The sequence below is a fragment of the Protopterus annectens genome, chromosome 12.part0 (genome assembly GCF_019279795.1).
Source record: "Protopterus annectens isolate FY-2018-M chromosome 12.part0, PAN1.0, whole genome shotgun sequence".
Classification (NCBI taxonomy): Eukaryota; Metazoa; Chordata; order Ceratodontiformes; family Protopteridae; genus Protopterus; species Protopterus annectens.
Genome location: NC_056746.1, coordinates 317,527,401 through 317,550,164, shown reverse-complemented (window position 1 = coordinate 317,550,164; position 22,764 = coordinate 317,527,401). Strand labels below are relative to the sequence as shown.

The 22,764-nt window shown below is 39.3% G+C and overlaps 1 protein-coding gene across 4 annotated transcripts in view; it reads right to left on the bottom strand.

Moving 5' to 3' along the window:
* The window catches only part of LOC122816538 (ubiquitin carboxyl-terminal hydrolase 22-A), a 2,071,246-nt gene that overhangs the window by 2,000,538 nt on the left and 47,944 nt on the right, over window positions 1-22,764 (bottom strand). The gene's annotated exons all lie outside the window — the stretch shown is intronic.

Below are 22,764 nucleotides of genomic sequence, written 5' to 3'. Positions count from 1 at the left end.
ACAGAACAAAGGGGGGAGAGGAAGCAATAACACACACAACTACCTAAACTAATCTAACAACTGTAAACACTAACAACTGGAAGCACCAAGCTAGGGAAGGAGAAAGGGGAACCTACACTATCACTATCTAAAGTTGAGAGAAAAAGATAATTTTTTTTAAACTTTGAACCCACTTATGGCCTAGAGCTCTAGAGATCATGATGCTTTAGCTATTCCCGGCAAATGAGATCTGGGGGTTGAAAGGTAGTAGAGTTGTACTATGGATAAGGGGAGGAGCTTTAAGCAGATGCTAGTAAAGTTGCCGGCTCGGATCAGATATGGATCCGGTATCCCACAGGTTGAAGACCAAATGAAGTAAACTACTTCATATCAGTTATTTAAGTAGAGCAGAGTATCATCTAGAGGAAGGGATTTGAGACTACTCCAATTAGTATTAGATAGGAAGTTATTAAATGTAGTGGGTTAAATTTAGAGAAATTCTGACTACTTCTGTTTTTTTGGTATGGATGTGCATGCTTGAATTGTATAAGCAGGAAGGTGGTCAGAGAGTTGGACATGGTGCCAGAAGTTATGAACTTGGAGGGATCAGAGACTAGAATCCAGTCCAAGATGGATCCACCATTGCATCTGTTGTTATATCTAGTAGTAGTTGTAATAAGTTGGGTGAAGTGAAACAAGTTAATGAAGGTGGATGACTGTTTGGAAGAGATAGGGGCCCAATCAATATTCATGTCACCGAGGATTATTGTTTCATTTTTTTTTTATAGTATAAGAGATCCAAGAGAGAATATCTTCTAGGATAGGAATGTTATTTCCAGGAAGGATGTATAGGGCAATTATACAGAGTTTTTGAGCAGTTTATATCTAGTTAGGAGATCAGGATCCCAGCATTATGGAATTGAGGGATGTGGTCTTTGAATGGGAATAGGTTGAGAGTACTGGGGGTAAATTATGGCTAAAGTCCTGAATAGATGGTTTAAGCCAAGTTTATGTGGCAGTTAGGATGTCAATTTTATTTTGAGAAAGCCATGCCTGCAATTCAGAGGTTTTATTACAGATACTTTGTAAATTTAGAGTAGACAAGTGGAGTGATTTAGTGTTCTTGGAAAAGCTGTAGTTAGTAGAGTAGTAAGTGGTACAGGGCCCAGAGTTGGGGTGGATGTCACCAGAATGAATAAGGGTAGAAAGTAGATAAGAAATCTGAAGAACGATACAAGACATTTTAGAATAAGTAGATTGCATGAAATAGTAGAGGGGTTGGGTAAATAGTGTAGGGTAGAGTTACGGGGGAGGATGCAAGTCTTAACACATAAAATAGGATTAGTATGGTATAGCTGGGGTTTACATCTAAGTATTGAGTAGTGGGAATATGGAGCAAGTTAAGGAGTTTGTTTTGGGAGGGAGAGATTGAGGGTTAATAGTAGTGACATGTAAGAGAGTTAGAAGGAGTAAGGTAATAGGAAACAGGAGTAAAGTTTGATGAAAACAAGGAGACAAGTTAGGCATGAAGTTGTAGGGACTAGACATGTGAAAGTAAACATCAGAAGGAAGTGAGGTAGAGTCGGGAAAGGAGGAAGAGAGGCTGATGGGAAGGGGGACTGGTTAGTAGAGTATAAATCTAAGGAAAGACAGGGTGGGCGAGAATGGGGGTAGGGTTGGGGAGTGGAGAGAGCCCAAGCACAGCAGGTAAAACCAGGCCACCAAAGTGATGCGCTACAGACACAAAATTGTCAAGAGACTGTGCTACAGGTCATAGCTATCTACCATACAGACTAAATGCAGTCAGACGGACCAAGGTAATAGAGAAGAACTTAATAATTCGCTGTACAATCTGAAGCTGTTGCAGCTTGCACAGTGAACCACAGACTGTTATGGACGAAAATTAGGGCAGGTACACAAGTCGTTTAACCGTTTGGCTTATCACACTCTCACTATATAATAGAATAGGGGGTTGAACTAATAATACAGGGCTACGATAACAATAACTTAAAACTAAACAGAACTTATACTTATTGGTAAAGGTGTTATTTTAAATGTGAAAGGGTGACTAACAAAAACAGAATAATTTTCTACATAAAAAAGGTAATTTGATGAATGTATACCCCTTGAAGACATGGTTTTGTGCCAAGACATCAAGGTGAAGAGCATCTCAAAGCCCATCCTTTTACATCCATTTTTTCTTGTTTGTACAACTTACTAGCGATATTTAAGTTGTTAATAAAGAAACCGCTACCTTTTTACTGTCATCATTAATACACAAACAATCTTCACAGAAAGGAAATTATTAAATACTTGTCTCAATTCTTCTACACTTTTCAAACAGGGTTTGGACTCTTACTATCAATGATAAATTTGATAATGTGGAATGTTGCTTCTCTCCCACTGGTAATGTAACTGGATAGCCAGGACCTCTTTGACATAATAAAAATTTACTTCTATATCAAGCTATACATAACAATGCATCATCTAGACTGCTACCTAAACTATAGCTCAGTGCAGCATCATGAATGTACAGTCAAGGCAAAAAAAAGTATGCAGGAAAAAAATCAAACAGAAGCAAAGAAACTACTGGTTTCTATAAGAATCTCTTGTTGTGGTACATACATGCATGTTAGACAGACACTACTCAATTCACTATGCCCGACCCTCATTCAGCTTTCTGTAAGTACTGTCTGGTACTTCTCTTCTTGTTTGATGAACGTGTTTAGCTGGCTGCAGTACACCGTGTTCCCGAGAATAGCCTTGGTGGAGTGTACAGAAACAATAACCCTGCTGAAGTACTGCATGGAGAATAATGTACTGCCATAAACCGGTGCAAAGAAATGCATTCAGAAATAGGTCTATTCAATGAACAGACATGAGAGAGCTTTCACTGAAATCCAGAGCCAGGATTCAGCTCTTCCAATTTACACTTCGAATATAATTAATAGAAAGGTCGCAGTTATCAAAGCTCTACCAGTGGTATGTAAACTGAGCCTACTTTTTTAAAAAGTGATTAAAAGACACCAAATATTTTTTTTTTTTTTTTTTGCAAAACTAAGCACAACATCACACATGCTGATTTTCTAATTTTATCCATGTCCATCTCGGGTCAGACCTTGAAGGAGCTAAATATTCCTTGTCACTTTTCAATTTCTGAAAATAAGATGAAATGTAATCACTCAAAAAAACATAATCCTCCATAAAGGCTGACATCTCTAAGACATACTGAAGAACTACTGAAAAATAACAGTACCCATGATTACAACTCTTACATCTTTAAATAGCAAGCCTTAACACTTAAAAGAAATCCAAATGAATATTTAGATAAACATTTTAAACACTATGCTTTACAGACAACTACTGAAAATTAACTCCCTTACTGTTAACTATTTTTTAAAAGTTCAAGCACCCACTATAGACAACTCTGGGTCATTCTGCACCATTATTTATGAGGGGTCATTTTCCAAATGACTGCTTGTGTTCTGGGGCATTTTAAGGAAATTATATTGACCAGATAGTGTGCACACCAACCGGAGGTTCAAAAATACTAGACCTGCTACTCACCAAAATGGGAAAGCACTACAATCCCCCCGCCGTGTCATGTCCTCACTGTTAAGGTCAGACCACAAAGCTGTCTCCTTAGAAATAAATGGCATTTTGGTAACCCCAGCAAACCCTGCAACAGTTATGACGTAGCTTGTTTTGAAATAGTTCCTACCAAGTGATCGTTTGTCAAAATTCAATGCCCCTCCTAACCCAGAGTTCATAGCAATCTACGGAAAATTGTTCACAGAGACTCTGTACAATTATGTAAAGGGTTGTATACAGGCTGCTGTACCTATTAAAAGCAAGCCCAACTCAAACTCAAAAACACACGAGAACCACAAGGCCTTCTACAGCTATGTCCAGCACCTCAAAGGCAGCACACAGCAATGTGCCGAACCAGTGGTTAATGGCACCACCTTCACTGAGTAGAGTGACCTAGTGAATTTGCAGGCTGACAACTTCACTGTCCTGTACAGAGCACCTTAAAGTCCTGTCCCTTTACTCAGTCTCTTACAGGTTACGGAGAGGGAATCTATGGCCAGCATACATGGCATCTTCAAATCCAGCTCTGACGGACCTTTTGCACATTTGCAAAACTAACACATCAGCACCACTATATCCACAAATTTAAAATTTTGCTTGTGACATAAATAAAACATGTTGGAAGAGAGTTGCATGTCTCAGAGGATCCCCGTGCTCTTGAATAGGCTCCCATCCATGTAAAGCACAATTCAACCCTAACCTTATTTAAGTGCAACCTTAACCAACGGATGGAAAAATTCAACCCGGATCCGACACCCATGTCTCTGGCAGACAGTAATGCCCAAACTATCATACCCCCCCCCCACATAACCTCTTGAAACTTAACTAACATACCTCCATCCTAATAAACACCCATGATACTTAGTAACACAATTGGGTTGGGTATCACTGCTAAATTTAAAAGGCCCTGGTGGTCATTATCCTAGTATATACCTATGAGAAACCGACCTACAAAGTGCCCCCCAATAATGTGATCCTTGCAAATGTTAAAGACACTGTTGCAAAATTATCTGAAAGCAAGTGGCAGCATGCTGCACTAAAAGCTTCCCAAAGGATATTGCATTAAAAGTACTAAACAAAAGTAACTGCAAACAACCCCCTTGTAAAAGTAAAAAAAAAAAAGAGTAACATTGAGTTTGTAGTTTATACAAAAAGTCAATAGTCAATATGTCATATTCCTTCACCAAATACTTTTAAAAGCCCAAGGGTGGAAACTTCTTAGGTTCATAGGTGTGTACTAGGCTAATGGCCTTGGAGCCTTTACAAACCTAGCCCATAGGATTACCCTGACATCATGCCACCCGACCTTAGTTCCCAGTGCCTCTGTAGAGTAGAGCCACTGGAGTGATCCCCGGGGTGAATTTTCTATTTCCCATCCACTCATCAAGGTTTCTCTTGAAGAGGGCCAGTGAGGTGCTCTGTTTGACATGTGTGGGAAGTCTATTCTATAGCAAGGGCAGTCTCTGGGTTATGAACATGTCCCTCCAGCATGTTCTGTTGATTGTGGTAATGAGGTTGAAGTCACTGGAGTGTGTGGTGCAGAGGGATTGGGATTTCTTTAGATGTAGCATTTCTAACAGAGCTGAGTCAGACATGGCTTTGTATGTCAAGCACAGACCGCCTTTAAGTAGGTGATACAAGTTTTTTTTAGTCTGTCCATATAGGACAAGTGTTTAAGGCCTAGCATCCTCTTTGTGAAGTAGTTTTGCAGCCTCTCCAGTTGTTGCAGGTGTCTAGTGAGGTACATGCCAAATGGGACATTGTATGCTATGATTGGCCTAATGAGGGAAGAGCAGAGGGAGACAATGACCTCTTTCCTCCTGGATACAAAACCCTTAGTAATGAGATGTGCCACATAGAAGGATTTTGACCACAATGGCAATGTGGTGGTCAAAAAAGAGGCTGCTGTCAACCTGTGTTCCCAGATCTTTTATAACACCTTCTGTGTTCAGTGTACTACCATCGATGTGGTAATTTATGAGAACTGGGTTTTTCCCAAAGGGGAGGACGACACATTTTTTGGCATTGAGCCTAAGGCCATGGTTTTCTCACCAGTTGCTGGTCTCGGTGAGGCCTTTCTGTAGGATGTCAACATCACTAGAGGAGTTAATAATAGCTCCCAACTTGCACTCGTCTCCAACCTTTGTCAGCCAGAGACCCTTTGTGTTGGCCTGGACTTCAGCCAAACAGGAGAGGACCCAGGACTTCGCTACTTTCACACTGTGGGTTCTGTGAGCCAGTTTACAACCCACCTAGTGATTAGGGGTTGATGCCTAGCTTAGTGAGTTTTTCTATGATTCCTGAATAGGGAATGGTATCAAACGCCTTGGCCAGATCAAGGTAGGCTGTATGAACCACCTTGCCTTCATCCACAGCTCTGGTGACTGACTTGAAGTCGACCAAGTTGAGAGGGCATGATCTACCCTTCACAAAACCAAACTGTGTGGGATCCAGCGTTTGGAGATTCCCTATATCCTTGTTTATTAGGTCCATGATGATGTGTTCCACAGCTCTGCATAAGACTCATCAGGCTAATGGGGCGATAGTTCCCAGGGTCTGTAGTCGCTCCTCCTTTGTGGAGAGGGATGACTGTAGCAGTGCACCATTCGGTATGGACAAAGCCTGAGGTGAGGCTGTGACTGAACAGGGCACACAGGTGAGGTGTCAGTTCACTCTGTAGTTCATGTAGAACACAGCAAGGGAGATATATATATATATATATATATACATATACACACACACATATATATATATACACACACACATACATATATACACACACACACACACACACACACACACACACACACACACACACACACACACACATATATATTTCTTGGCCTTGGACAGTGCTGTTTTAACCTGTGCAGCAGTAATACTGGGTGCCTGGCAATCTACTAGTATTAAGGGGGGGGGGGTAAAGCTGGCACTGAATCTGTCGGCCAGTATATTGGCAATATCTGTTGGCTTGGTATAGAAGGTACCACTGTGCAGTAGCTCAGAGCAAATCTGGGTATTGCTATGGAGATTCTTTACATAAATATAGAAGCCTTGTGGTTGCCTTTACTATCTGCTGAAATTCTGTTTTCATAGCTAGCTTTAGAGGATTTGATGAGGGATCTCAACTTTTTGTTGAAGCTGATAAGGGAGTTTTTCCAGTCTTGGGATTTCACCTTATTCCGCATCATTTCCCTCCTTCTGTTGTAGAGTTTGTTTATGGCAGGGGACCACAAGACTGGCTTCCTTTTTTTTTTTTTTTTTTTTTTTTTGGGAGGAAAGCGTCTTGGTTCTATTGGGTATGGCAATATCCATGCATTTGTGTACATGTCTGTACAGTGCAGTGATGTATGATTCGGCAGTCAAGCAACTATTCTCCATTTACATGGTTGCCATGAAGTTAGCCACCTCTGTTTTTAGGAGCCCAAAGTTAGATTTGGAGAAGTTTTTCATGGTGGTTACCTTTGCGGGGATGGGGGGGGGGGGTGGATTTCCAGGGTGATTAGTTTGTGTTCAGATCTAACCAGGGAGGAGTTAACTATTGCTGTAGAGCAACTGTTGCCCATGTTACCAGGCCAAGGATGTTGCTACCTCTAGTGGGGGTAAGAACAAGCTGGTCCAGAGTAGTTGAATTAATGAATTTCAGGAAACATTGGGCAAGTGTACTGGTACACGAGTAGTTTTCCCAGTTAATGGAGGGGTAGTTGAAGTTGCCCAGTATAAGAGTGTTAGGATGGACCCTAATTCTTCAGTGTGCTTAGGAATGTGGAGTGCGAGTCTTGGGATATTGTTGGGGATTTATAGCAGGCTACAACCTGAATCGCTGTCTTACCCAATGTTAGCTGCACCTGAAGTGTCTCTCTGATGCGTTATGTTGGGCTACCAGTCTGGAGGAGTGCGCATCCTTTACGAATATGGAAACACCACCGCCTTTGGAGCTTCAGTCCAAGTTCTGGGGCCAAAAGGTGTGGAATGAGTTATAGCCTGGTACTGCAGGGGTGCTTTCTGCTGCCTTTAACCAGATCTCTGTTACAGCACAAATGTCGATGTTCTCCATTTTAAGGAGTGCTTTGAGCGAGTGCCTTTTCAGATTTAGACTTGTAGCATTGAGCAGCATGACCCTCAGACTGCATTTGTTTGTAGCTGTTATGGTGGTAATTTGGTCTTTGGAACACCGCCTAAAAAAGGCTCTATAGGGGTGGCAAGAGCCTTGGCCTGTATCCAGAAGCCCAGGGGTGACAGATGCAGGCCATCTCTGGCAAAGCATCGAGGTCTGTTAATCAGGTCATCCCAGGCACACAGATGCTGGATCCCCTTAGAATAACACCAGAAACCTAGCCAATTGTTGAAATCGATCATTTTTTTGCTTGTACTGTGGTCACCATTCTGGGTGATGGTAGGATGCTGCCCAGGACTAGGGTCATACCCGCCTGGGCTACATAATCCGAGAGCTCCTCCATGTCTCTTCACGTAGTCCAGTCTTAGGTCATTCACACCCACATGTCCAATGAAAGAGTCATATCTGTACCATGCTGTTGAGGGACTTGAGTGCATGCGTTATGTGGCGGATCCTGGCACCTGACAGGCAGCTGACTGTTACTTTCTCCTTACTCAACCTAGTGAGTGGGACATCAGTGTGCCTTACTATTGAGTCACCTATGCCTAGTGTGTTGGGCATGCTGTTCTGCCTTAGGGGCTTTGGTTGAATGGCACACTGTTTAGGAGAGTTACACGTCTCGTGATTAGTGTTGTGCTGTGGTGGTAGAGTGCGTTTCTGGCTTGGAGGTCTCTGCTGTTTGGGTAGATTTTTATTGAGAGCATCCACAAAGGTGGATGTGTGGTTTGTGTTTTTATGTGAAGGCAGTGCTGGTGTGTGTTCTGGAGGGCTATGTGTTCCATGTGGTGTGGTGCAAGTGTTGGCCTTCTCCTCTTGACCAGCTATTCCGGTCTTGGCTGCAGAGTGCATGGCTTCCAATTTGAATACACAAGTGCATCTTTCGCAAGGCTGAGTGTTGGGAAGTAAGAGGAGAGGGTTGTCTGTGTACATGAGGCAGTTGCTACACTGCCTCAGGATGCCCACGTTCACCAGGTTAGTAGGAGAAAGCACAGGGAACAGACATTTAGACATGCCTGGATGGGTGGGTATTAATAACAAGTACTGGAGTAGTTTTCTTGTAGAACGTTTAGTGCTGGTAGCACTTTTGTGTGCTACAATAACTGCTATGAGAAGTCTGGTACAGTGGAGAGTTAGATGCTGGGTATCGCACAGGAAGCAAAGTTAACTGGTAAGCTTTGCTGATAATTAGATTAAAAAATAAGACAAATTCTCTTGAGTGAAGTCCACCACGACTGATGTAATCAGTGTGTCCCACTGCACTACCTCTGATGTTACCATTACACATTACAAGAGAATGAAGATGTAGGTCTCTTGGCATACTAACACCAGTCCAGCAACAGCAGTACAGTCACATATCAAAAGTGGTCATGTTCTTCATGGGCAGCCAAAAAAGTTAAAGTAGAGAATAACAAATGGCAAAGCTTTGTGAGCCAACCCATACAAAGCTGTCCACATAAGAAAGCACTTCAGTGCTATTAAAGTCTCTTCTAGACAGTGCAACAGAGCACTGTCAGCCTATGACATTCTCACTCGTCTTTGCAATAATGCATTTTACTTTGCTATACCAGTAAAGCAATGCATCTGCCACAGCATAAATAGGCTTCAAGTTTACACAACTGTTTTACACATCTTGCTTTAGAAAGGCAACAGAAAATCTCTATAAAAAAAAGAGAGTTCCATACTATGTATAAACACAGACTTTAGGTCATAGGAATGAACGTCCTACTGCATTTGACAGAATGATAGACGAGTTTCATGTTGATGAATCTTTTGATTGTTAGCCATTAGACATACCTTGGGTGCCATTTCTTAGGGAGAACCTGTTGGTGCACACCTATCTAGTGGAGATGCATTTCTGGCCTACATTACATACATCTTCAAAAATCTGCCTTTCCATCTACATACCTCATGAAATGCCCTCATCCAAGAGCACATAATGCTCCACGCGAGTCAGAGAGCTGTATATGAATACTTCCTGCTACAAGGGAAGTACGTCAACGGACCCTTCAGTGAGTGCAATGTCAATTCACATTACAACAAATAACTCCCGTCTTCCTGTAACTTTTCCAGCCTGCTTACAATATCTGCAGTATGTTGTACCCCTTTTTCTTTGTCCACATAACTTATATGACCTTTTTAACAGTCCAGACTACGATCTTGCTGAAGAGCGTCTGCTTCACTCCAACAGAACCAAATTCTTCCTCAACCTTCGGTTCCATTTTTCAAAATTTTTGGTATTATTTCTGAGAAGTCTCTCACCTGATTGTTTCCATCTCGACTTTACAAAGCCTAAAATGATGCACCCTTACAAAAATATCGCAACTCTCTATCCTGGCCAATGACAATCCTTTCTACTCCACGGCCAGAATCTCTTTCCCACTTCAGACGTTTACTTAAATCTGTTTTCACAGCACTGTCTAAATTTTACAACATTGTACCACAGAAAAACCTTTCTCCGATGTATGTAATGCTGAAACATGTTCTCCCATGGCCATGCTTCTTGTAGCCCCTCCAAGAGTAAGCAACATAATAAGAAAAGAAGAAAAAGCTAGGTTCAGACTAAACAGACATGGACTGTAGTTACAGACACTTTACAGTCAAGTCTAAGGGCATTTCCCAGTTACAACCTTTAATAGTTTTCACTTTTAGTATTACTTCCATTAGTATCCAACTGTGTCTTTCTATGATCCCACTGCTCCAATAAGTATGTGCTGCTGTGACCAGTTTCAGTATCAAGTTCTTTGCTGTATCTTCATTAGTAAATTCTCAACCACTGAAACTAAATGGCTACTGGGGTGGATTATGCTTAATTATCCAGAAATTAATACATTTCTTCACAATTTCTGATGGTCTCTGTACTCGTAATGCTTCCAGTATGGAAACGTGTGACTTGATTGATGACATGAAGGCACCAACTGCCATGTTCAACTTCATGTAAGACCACAGCATAAGTCTTAAATGTACTCAAAGGCATGCCAGGCAGGCCTAGACTTAGGTCTGCTATGCGTATACTTATATTTATTATGTTATAAATCCACAGTAGTTCAGTGCATCCAACAAGGTTTTACGCATAGAAAGTCAAACTCTCATGTAGATAAAAACTTCTTTAATAAAAACACCAGAATAACCACAGGGTAAGCACTCTCAACAATGCTTCATTAGATCCTACTACAAAAAACAAGAGTAACTATCCAGGTATTTAAAAAAACATTTAAACAATAACATACATTCTCATTAATGATGCAGAGGTCTAGCTTTCAGAGCTGGTTTTAAAGGTGTACTGCAGTTCAGGCCAGGGGGGTCTGCGTGCCTGCAAAGCTGCTAGCCAATTCATCTCCTTACATTCTACTTTGTTGTTTAAATCACCCCCCCCCCCCCCCCGGGGTCATTGTGAACAATATCCACCACTGTAAACCTAAAGGAATGGCCCTCACTGTCAATGTGCTTATAGAGAGTATTTAAGATCTTTTTATTTCTTACGTCTCCCAAGTGTTGCAATACCCTCTCTTTGAGCTTCTGGGTGGTCTTACCTATGTAGAAAGATGTACAGTATACTTATACTCAACCTAGTCTGTTCACACACACAGCTCCCTTTTCAACAAGATGTTATTTCTAAAGATGAATCTTGGATTATCACCACCAATTCATTCATCCTATCATCTATTTTTAGTATGGGCCAGTTGTTTCTAACCACATTGCATATGGATTGTATATTGCTGCTGTACCTTAATACAAAACCACATCTAGGTCCATTTAGATTCCGTTTCTTTTCATGCCTCCTACTACCTCTAAAATATGGTTTCCCATCTGTGTTTTTCAAGGCACGTACCTCATGCTGTCTATTATTCAACTCCCTTGTGGCATATCCTCTGTCTGAATTCTTCACTTCATGTATTAACAGCTGCTTCATAATCCATTTCATTGGTATGTAGTCTCGAAATACGCAAGAACTGACTCTTGAGAATATTACCAAAAATCCTATTGGGGTACATACTATGTCTACTCAATAGGTTATTCTTTCTACATTCTTTATGGAACATAAGGGAATCACAGCTTCCATCTGCATTAAGTTTAACTATAGTATCTAAAAAATCTATTCGTTCATGTGAACTATGCAGGGTAAAATTTAAATCATGTACTGTTGCTCTCCATATATCTGACAAATTCCTTCAAAGAATCTATACACCCCCCCCCCCAAAATAAAACTGTCAACAAAGCGCTTATAATACAATAAATTAGCCTTGTATAAGTGTTCAGTGAAAATTACATTTTCCTGCCATTCTGCTAGTACAAGACTGGCATAACTGTCAGTGCAGGGTACCCATGGCTACGCAGGGTACCCATGGCTACACCCTGCTGCTGCCAGTATATGCCTTCTTTAAACAAAAACACATTATACTGCAAAATCAGTTTGATTAACGTGCAAATTACTTGTACTTGCATATTAGTCAAAACATGACATTTCGTTAAAAAGTTTCTAATCGATTCCACCCCATAATCATTGGGTATAATGTAGCAAACATTTTCTTCTTTTATATCAAAATTATTAATGCAAACCCCTACCGTTTGCAGGGACATCTCCGTGTCCTTCAACACTGCTGCAGCTTTATCTAAACAGCTTTTCAATTCCCTTTCCACATAAATAGATAAGGGTTCTGTTACCCACCCTTTACCAGCCACCACTGGTCTCAAAGGTGGGTTGGTAAGTGTTTTGTGTACTTTGGGTTATCCATTCAGTGTTGGTATAATCGGATGTTCCACATTCATAAATTCATACAAATCCTGTCCAATCATATTGCTAAAAAACATATCTTCCAAGGCCATTCTTACTTCACTAATAAACCTATTAACCTGTTGTCTGGTAACTGGTAAATAAGTACTGCTATCACTAAGCATATCTAGCATACTATCAACATAATCATTAGAATTCATAACAACAATTGCATCGCCTTTATCGGCTGGGCGTAAAAGGTAGGTCAGGATTAGCTTTCAATTCTTTTAAAGCAACAATTTCTTCGTGGGTCATATCATAAAAAGTTTTCAAACTTGCCCATAGTAAAAATTTCACACAAGTCTCTCTCACACACCTTCACAAATGCATCTACATTAGCTGGTAATTGTGGATTAAACATACTGTTTTTTTTTTTTTTTAAAGGTACCTGCATGTCTGAAGGCCCATTACTGTTACACATCATTTTCAATTCCACATCTTTGGCAAACTTGCGTAAGTCTATTAGCACTTCTTCTAATCATGAACTCCTGGCAGGTACAAAAGAAAGTCCCTTATTTAGTACCTGCAGTTGTAACCCAGTCAATAGTAAGGTCGAAAGGTTGAAGACTAGCATCTGCGTTGTTTCTGCCAATTCTCCATTGCACCTTTCTCACCGGATGGTCTGTGCCGCTTTCTCCCTCGATTGGGAGATCTGTGCCCCTTTCTCCCTCGATTGGGAGACAGAGTGGTTTCCTTGGACCCCACTAACTTCAATGGTGCTGGGAGAGCATGGTGATTAATGCCAGAAAACCAGATGTCGACACTGCCTGCTGTTCCTGGCTCATGCACCACATTCTTAGGTCTCGCTCCTGCTCTATTCCGCTGTTCAGTATCTTGTGATGTCACTTCCCTGTCACCATTGCTTGTATCTATAGAAACGCCTACACTTCTCATCTGTTCTTATGGAACCGGCAGATGATCTCCTGCCCGTTCTTCATTGTCAATAGCTGAATTGCTTCCATGTACATCATTGTTATTGATATTGGTAATAATCTCGAGTCAATTCTTACGTATTTCGAGACTACATACCAATGAAATGGATTATGAGGCAGCTGTTAATACATTAAGTGAAGAATTCAGAAAGAGGATATGCCACAAGGGAGTTGAATAACAGACAGCAAGAGGTACGTGCCTTGAGAAGCACAGATGGGAAACCATACTTTAGAGGTAGTAGGAGGCATGAAAAGAAAGGGAATCTAAATAGACCTAGATGTGGTTTTGTATTAAAGTACAGCAGCAATATACAATCCATATGCAATGTGGTTAGAAACAACTGGCACATACTAAAAATAAATGATAGGATGAATGAATTGATGGGCGATCATCCAAGATTCATCTCGCTGAAAAGGGAGCTGTGCTAGAACACCCACTGTGAACAGACTAGGTTGAGTATAAGAGAGTGTACTTTTCCCTGTAGGAGCTGTAAAGCTTGCAGTTTCATGTCAGGGAATAGACAGTTTAAGCACCCAGTTACAGATAAGCTTTATGAGTTTTGCTTTTATGCAAATTGTCGAACTGAGAATTTAGTACATTTAGCCACGTGTGTAGACTGTACATCTTTCTACATAGGTAAGACCACCCAGAAGCTCAAAGAGAGGGTACTGCAACACTTGGGAGACATAAGGAATAAAAAGATCTTAAATACTCTCTCTAAGCACATGAAGGACAATGAGAGCCATTCCTTTAGGTTTACAGTGGTGGATATTGTTCACAATGATTTAAACAACAAAGTAGAATATAAGGAGATGAATTGGCTTAGCAGCTTTGCAGGCACACAGATTCCCTGGTCTGAACTGCACTATACCTTTAAAACCAGCTCTGAAAGCTAGACATCTGCATCATTAATGAGAATGTATGTGATTAGTTAAATGTTTTTTAAATACCTGGATAGTTACTCTTGTTTTTTTGTAGTAGGATCTGATGAAGCATTGTTGCAAAAGCACTTAGCCTGTGGTTATTCTGATGTTTTATTAAAGAAGTTTTTTATCTACATGAGAATTTGACTTTCTATGCCTGAAACCTCATTGGATGCACTGAACTACTGTGGATTTGTGATTACTTTGGTTGCAGTGAATCCCTTATTTGTTGGACTGGTTATCTTTGTTGCTATTTATTATGTTATCATACTTGTGTTATCTGTCAACTTGTTTCAGGACAGAAATACATTCAGGGTTCTTGCTTCCTGACCTACAACAATTTCTGTACTTTATGTTATGTAGAAGCACACCCAAATAGAAGTGAAGTTTATTTAAAAATTATTCCACTTCTCCTCCCAGGTCATGTTCTTGGAAGTTGAGGACATCACTCTCACAAGGACTCCCCTTAAGGTTTTTATCTAGAATTCTGACACAGTGTCCACAACTTATCAGTTAAGAGTTACTAGTTGTTTAAACATCACTGCTTTGTCATTTTCCACATGAAACATTGGTCCTGTCCATTAAGTACATCTTGCCCATGAAACTATTTTTGTTTCAATATCACATTTAATTTGTCCTGGTTTTTGATTCTTGGTGCAAGTGCAATGTACTAAAATGTTGTGTGTGTGTGTGTGTGTATATATAGTTATCACCCAGAGCCAACCCAAAAGATTCCACTATAAATAAATCTCGGCATCTGACTATATTGCAATATCCTATATATAAAAAATTTTGTACATATCTTAATGAAAGAGCTATATGGTCATGGTTCATCCTCCTCATCAACAGGACCGTATCACTAGCTCAGTCTGCTTGGCACCTAGCTAAACTTTCCCAGTCTTTTAACTCCTCTCCTTTACCCATAACACCTTGCAAATTAACTTCACTTTCAAATCTTAAGGTAGGTTGTTTCAGCAGGTTACAATTTGCCCAAGTGTAGAAGCACACAAACCAATAAAACAGCAAAAGACACCCTTCTGTCAGGTCTGGGATGAGAAGATGAACAGTGACCATGCAGATCCACTGTTATGGTTAAGTATACAACATTTGTATCTGCTATGCCTTGTGCATCTATTACGGTCTGGCTCATCCTCATCACCACCAGGGCACGTCTGGGTATCATTATGAAAGAAAATGCTGAACAATCTTTTGAAGGAGACCACACAGTTAATACTTTTCAAAATTATTCAGAGAACCCCAAGTCACAGCAGCACAAATGTGCTTGAATACAGAGCTTATCTAAACAATCCTACTTGGTCTGTGATTTACTGTGGAGTTGACTGGTAAGAAAGTTTTATTTGAATTTATATTTTATTATTTACCACTGTTTTTCACGGTTTGTAGGAAGGAAGGATTAAGCTTGTAGACAAAGAAGATTTACAGTTTGTTTTACCTTCATATTTTCACTGTTGGTAGTTTTGAAAAGGATATGTTTTAGACAGTTAAGCTCTAACCATCCCAAGATGCCTAGTCATCCATAAATTTACACAAACTGCAAAGACGACAATCCAGAGCTTATCTAAACAATCCCATCTTGGTTTGTGATTTATTGATCTTTACTGCTAAACAGAAGTGTGACTACGAGCAATACTGAGCAGAAATTACTGTGCACAATTACAGCTTTTGTCTGACTTTCAGAACTTGTACAATCACAGCATCAACTTTATTGTACTTCTTTTAGTATTTAGTTGTACATTGCTTGTGTGATTTCTTTCACAGAAGTTGACTTAAGTTTTAGGTTCATAGGTGTGTACTAGGCTAATGGCTCTGGGGCCTTTACAAGCCTAGCCCATAGAAGTGCCCAGGCATTGTGCTGCCCGTCAATCAAGTAGAGCCACTGGAGTGATCCTCTGGGTGAATTTGCATTTCCCATCCACTCAAGATTTCTCTTGAACAGGGCTAGTGAGGTGCTCTGTTTGACATGTATGGGAAGTCTATTCCAGATCATGGGCAGTCTGTGTTACAAACCCGTCCCTCCAGCATGTTCTGTTGATTGTGGTAATGAGGTTGAGGTCTCTGGAGTGTGTGGTGTGAAGGGAATGGGATTTCTTTAGATGTACCATTTCTAACAGAGATGCGATTATCGATTTTGATTATTCTTTTCTCTTATAATTTTTTATTCATCTGAAGCTGAATATGGATTCCTTAAATGAGTATGCCATTAATGATTTGCTAAGGCACAAATATCTTGTACAGTATAATAAATGCCGTGCTTATTTAAAGGTAACACCCGATAACACTGATGATCTGTGTTCCTCATGTCAAAAGCTGGATGATTTGCTTACCATTACTAGAAGTAAAAATAGACTTACTGATTATGATTGCACTTGTGCAACTGTCACGGCTTCGAGAAATGTTACATACACTAATGACTGGACTGGTGAGATAAATAACATTAGGCAAAGAGCAAACAGAACACATTTCGGAAATGATGAGTCTATCGTCTGTAAAGATCATTCAAGCCCTATGAAACAAAACAATGCCTCTGACAACTTTGGAATTCTGGATGCTATTATTTAGCAATCTGAGGATTCAGAGTGTTCAGAAAGAAACAAAAAAGGACTAAGTTAACAAATAAGGAAGAAAAGGAAACTGACAAAATGTCTAAAGTAAAGAGAACACATACTAAAAAGGACACTGCTTTGTTATGTAACACATAAATTACAAGGAATAACAAGTTTCTATCAGAAAACCTTCAAGCTACAGAAAAAAGCATATTTTTTCCAAAAGAAAAGGTACAAAAAAAAAAAAAAAGAGGCAAGGGGCAGGTAAAAAGGAAGAAATCAAAAATTGAACATGGAAGGATTGAAGAACATTACTGTAAGAAAAAAAATAAGAAAGACAGATTACATGGCACAAGCTGTGGATGTACAAAGCCAGCTGGAGGAGAACAGTATGCTTGCAAATGTAATATGCAATGAAAACAGTGATAAGACCAACAGTGATGAAGATCATTCATTTCTAACAACTGATAGAACAGATATTACTGAAGTACAAGATGAAGATTGTTCAGACCTGGTCAGAAAAGATATTCTTGTAATTTAAGATACAATTATTACAGGAAATTATACTTACATCTGCACAGAAGATAATGATCAATGTGTAATGCTTGCCAGGAGCAAAAATAAAAGATGTGAGACAAGCCTTGGAATGCCTTAACTCATTACATACGAGTGACGCCTCCAGGTGCATCTGTAGTTAACGCCTACTAATGCCTCCAAGCATCAAATACTGCTTGTTCACATTTGCATCAATAATTCCAAAACCATGCTATATACAAGGCTTTAAAAGATTTCATCTTAAAGCTTATACAATGGCAAACCCAAGTACATTAATATTTGACCTCTGTCTAGTGCAGGTAAAGAGATATTAACTATTGTTTTTTATGACATTTATTTATACAGATACAATGTTTAATTTTTTCTAAATATCTCAACATCCAAGTAACACAGACAGAACTCCTTAGCCTCATATGAAAGCTCTCCGCTAGATGAATAAAATGCTGCTGACGGTATGTATGTAACTTGAGTGGTTGCGGAGATATTGTAAGTTGTTTATAAAATATTACAAATGTAATTGTTAACGTGTTTATTGTGACTTGTACAATCCTGTTTACAACATAAAGAATACCACTACTATAAAAATAGTTTGTGCTGAAGACTTTGCTATTTATACTTCTTTCATAATGCCTATAGTTCCAGAGATATGAACATTGGTTTCAAATGCGAGGACATAATGTGATTCTGTCAAAAGGCTTGGGCTCTGCCCATTAAAAGTTAGTGAAAAACTTCCCGAGATCCATTGGAGTGAATGAGTTGCAAGGAAGTATGGATCTGTTTTTATTCATATCAGTACAAATGTTCTCATCCCCAAGGTACTTTGTTAGTAGGGAACTTGCATCCCTCTTAGACTGTAGAGCTTGTAGTGGTGTTAGGAATTATTCTTCACAATCACATATAGAAAGGGTAGTCAGCTCACAGTGAATGAAAATATTTTTTTGAGTAAATAATTCCATGGAAAAAATGTCCAGTTTTAAAAAAATGGAAAATGTACAGAGAATCCAAGCCTAGTTTTGGGTGTACATGTATTCAGACAGGATGAATTGCATTTGTCAAACTGAGGGAAGAGAATTTTTGCAGCAGATATTTTGCAATATTTGACAAATTTTTGCCAGGTCGAAAATTTAACAGTTTACAGATAGCAAAATCTGATGCATCTCCGATAGTTGTTAATGCTAGGAGAATTAATTATAAAGTTTCCACAAGACTGATGTTATGTTTGTGAAACATAGTTAAAGAACAATGGCTGGAAACCAGTTCTGTCAGGGTATAAATGTTTTTACTGTAACAGACATTCTAACAAAAAATCAGGTAGCGGCACTAAAATAGGGATTAAAGAAAGTTATGAGACCTGTGATTATTGTATGTTTAGTAATAATACCAATACTACAGACTGCGTAATTGTGACAATAAAAACAATCATGGAACATGTAACAATTGTTGAAGTATATAGACCACCCAAGTCAAACTGTTGAGGACCTTGAGGAATTCATACATTTCTTGCATTAAACACTGGAGGGAAGAATATTATTAGCTGGAACTTAAATTTACCAGAAACAGACTGGAATAATACTGATTCAACAACATTAGCAAGGAAATTATTCACAACGTTATGTGCAGGAACAACAACTGCTTCAGACTGCAAAAAACAAGCTACCAGGGAATAGAACATATCAGACATTGTGTTCCTAAAGAAATTACTCTTACTTCAAGTCAAGTTTTACCACCACTGATGTGCAGTGATCATGGAGTTATGCAGGTCAATTTGCTGCTAGATAATTCTGCCAAACTGAAATCTAAACCAATGCACAGGCGATCAGTTACAGATTATACGAAAACAAAACTGTCGCTATGTAAAACTAACTGGAGTGAGGTGTCCAGTGGAAAAACTGCAGCTGGAATGTGGAAGTTCTGAAAGAGAAATGGTTTCAGTACAAAAATAAATAAATAAATGTTTAACAGTATCTAGGCATACAATGTCAGGGGAATATATTTCTATAAGAACAAGATACCCGATTATAGTGAGAGACAAAATATATAAGAAATGGAAGAGAGGTCAAACTACAACTTTGAAATCAGAAATAAACAAAGCTGGACAAACAAATTAAGCATAGTGTGAAACAAGATCAAGAAAATTTTGAAGAAAATGTATAGAAATATTGGGCATAATAGGAAACCTTTTAATAGAAACAAGATGTGGAAGGGGTACAGACAAATTCATAAACTGTGTAAATTCTAAAATTTACTCTCAGACAACAGATTATAGACATATTTACAAAATCTTATGCAAAACAGTTTCGCTGCACAAAGGGGGTGATAAGTTGTCCTAGTGACATCCAGGTAACCTAAGATACTGGACTCAAATTACATTTTACTGAAAAAGAAACTACACAAACTGGATCCAAACAAAGCACAGGGAGGAGATGGGATTAGTAATAATAATCCAAGAATACCTCCGCAGGAATTTACAGTTCCATTATATCTATTATTTACTAGGTCATATAAATGTGGGGAGATTCCTCAAGATTCAAGACATGAGCTTATTAAACCTGTCTTTAAGAGAAAGGGTAACAAACCCAGAGTCTACTTTCACGTTGTGGAAAAATAATGGAGAAGGTAATATTGGATAAATTATTGTCAGAACTGGATAGGTTGGGACTTAAGAAACTATACATCAGTACGCACATGTTGAAAACAGATCCATTACCCCCTATAACACAATGTTCTATATCAATATATTAACAGCTATGAATGAAAAATTGTGCTGTGATGTAATTTATATAGATTTAACTTCAGCATTTGACAGGGTCATACACAAAATGCTGCTCAATAAAGTAGAGCAACTAGGTATTGAAGGTCTCTTGAAAAAGATGGGATAGCTGCATGGCTTACAAATAGGACATGACTATAGCAACTGGACAAGTGAAATTCTTGGTTACAGTCAGGGTGTCCCTCAGGGCTCTGTCCTAAGCCCTTACTTGTTCAGATTGTATTTCTCTCGCAGACCAAACTTTTTCATCTGAGGTGTTCTATAGTCTATATGCAGATGACCTGAAATTGGGTGTGTGTTACAGATGAAGCAGGTCTGCAAAAAACGTCGACTAAATTGACCATTTGGGCACAGAAGAATATGCTGACAACTACATCAAAACTAAGCATATGAGATTTGAGAGACAAACTGAAAGGTGAATATTTAACACAGCACATGGTGGTTGAAACTGTAGATTCACTTAAGGACCTGGGTATACAAGTAGATCCAGCTTTGAGTTTTTCTAATCATATCAACCAATGGGTTAATGATAGTTATACAATTATTGGTTGTACAAAAATATTTATAAAATCTAGGAAATCAGAAATGATGAGGTCATTGTTACTTGCATTAGACCCAAACTTGAGGATGGAACAACATGCAAACCTTACAAGAAAAAAAGCAAGAATAAACTGGAAAGAGTACAGCAGAAATACACCAAAGAAATCCATGGATGTGAAAATTTAAGTTATTATGATGGACTAAAATATCCAAACTTGTACAGTGTCTCAAAGATAAGTAAGAGATCATTTTATTCAGGTATACAGGGCATTTAGAGACAACCACCTCTGGGAAGATTTGCGGTTATCAAAAAGTATTCGGGAATAGATTCTATAGGAATGAGAAATGTGCTAATGGATTCTCAGAGAGCAGCTGAAGCATGGAACAAACTATTAAATTACATAAAAATATCTAAACTAGTACTTGCTTTAAAGAACAGTATGGACACTTATTATGGGAACAAGTGTTTTGGTATATTGGCAGGCTAGAAGGGCATTAATGCCAGTGTTTGGAATATCTGTATGTATGTAAATGTCACTTCTTGAGGAATGCTTGAAAATGGCTTGTAAAATAGCATAACCCTTGTAAAATGAGCTCTGGGCTGATATGTCAGTTGCTTATGCTTCTTACAGCAATATTTGGTCCACTAAGCCAAGCATCTTGATAGACTATATTTAGAAAAAATGTTGCCCAATTTGTTGGCAGCATAATGCAAATGTGTGACTACTTTCTAATTTGCTTAGCTCTATTCAAAGAGAAACAAAACTGTCTTGTGCACCATCCACATGCTACAACAGTTTCACTTTGTTAGAATAATTGTGGACAACAGAAAGAATTACAGACTTGTGTAGATTAGCTTTGGAAGCCACTTGGGCATGAATAAGAGATTTTGTACAAACCTCAAGAGAAGCTAGTGAATAACCTGGTAGCCACAGGAATTTACCGATATAAAACAAGTGGATCTTAAAAAATTTTGAGTAGCTAAGGCCTGTATCGAAGATTTGCTCCAGGTAGTCAAGAATTATCAGAACTGGAGCCAAAGTTTACAACTCTTTTGTAGTGCCTACTTCAAAACATGTATCCATTTGGTTTGGGACTTTTTGGAAGACACTGTTGGGGTAAGATGTGTACTAGCTACCACAGGATTTGAAGACATGAAGCAGTTGTCTTGAGCAAACAAAGGTCTAGGCGAGGTCTGCCAGACAGACTGGCTGGAGAGTTCTTGAGCAACTTCTCAGGTTGAGTTTTTTTGAGAAGACAAAACCACAGCAAAGGAAATGACATTTGTCAAAGCCAGCATGGGGCTATAAGGATGTCTTTTGATGGAAGAGACTACACTGATATCCGGCTGATGCAGCCACTGCTGCAGAACACCCAAGCATTAGCTAACCTTGTCTGTTAGGGAGTTGACTCTTCCAGGAATGTGGGTGGCAACCAGAAAGATCAGAGGACATGGCCCAATTCCACAACATCACTGCCACAACACAGAGGAGAGGAAGGGGTCCCCCTTGCTTAATAATATAGTATACCACCAGTACATTGTTGAGAGAGTGTATGGCAATCACCCCTCAGGAAAGGAAGTCCCGAAATGCTTAAAAAAGGAGAAAAAAATATTTCCATTAGATTCATATGCATGTGGGCTTCAGTCTGGTAATATAACTTGGAAAATTGCCTGTAGAAATGTCCCCCACATAACAGGACTGAACTAACAATCACCTTGGAACTCAGGACTTGGAAGAAGCTGCCCAGCTACAAGATGAAGTGGTAAAGCCATTAAATCTACAGATATCCACATGCTTTGGAAATTCTGATCAAAGCAGACAGTTTACTGGTCCCAACGAGTCCAAAGCACTCACTGAAGGGAGCTTGCAGACGGAGATTAACAAAATTGTGGTGACTATGAGTCTTAAAAGCTCTGAGGTAAAAGATGACCAACATCACAGAGGAATGAAAAACACTGGATACTATTTGAACAATGAGGGAATCCTTTGAAGGGAAGGCTAGCCTTGCAAAGAAGGGTG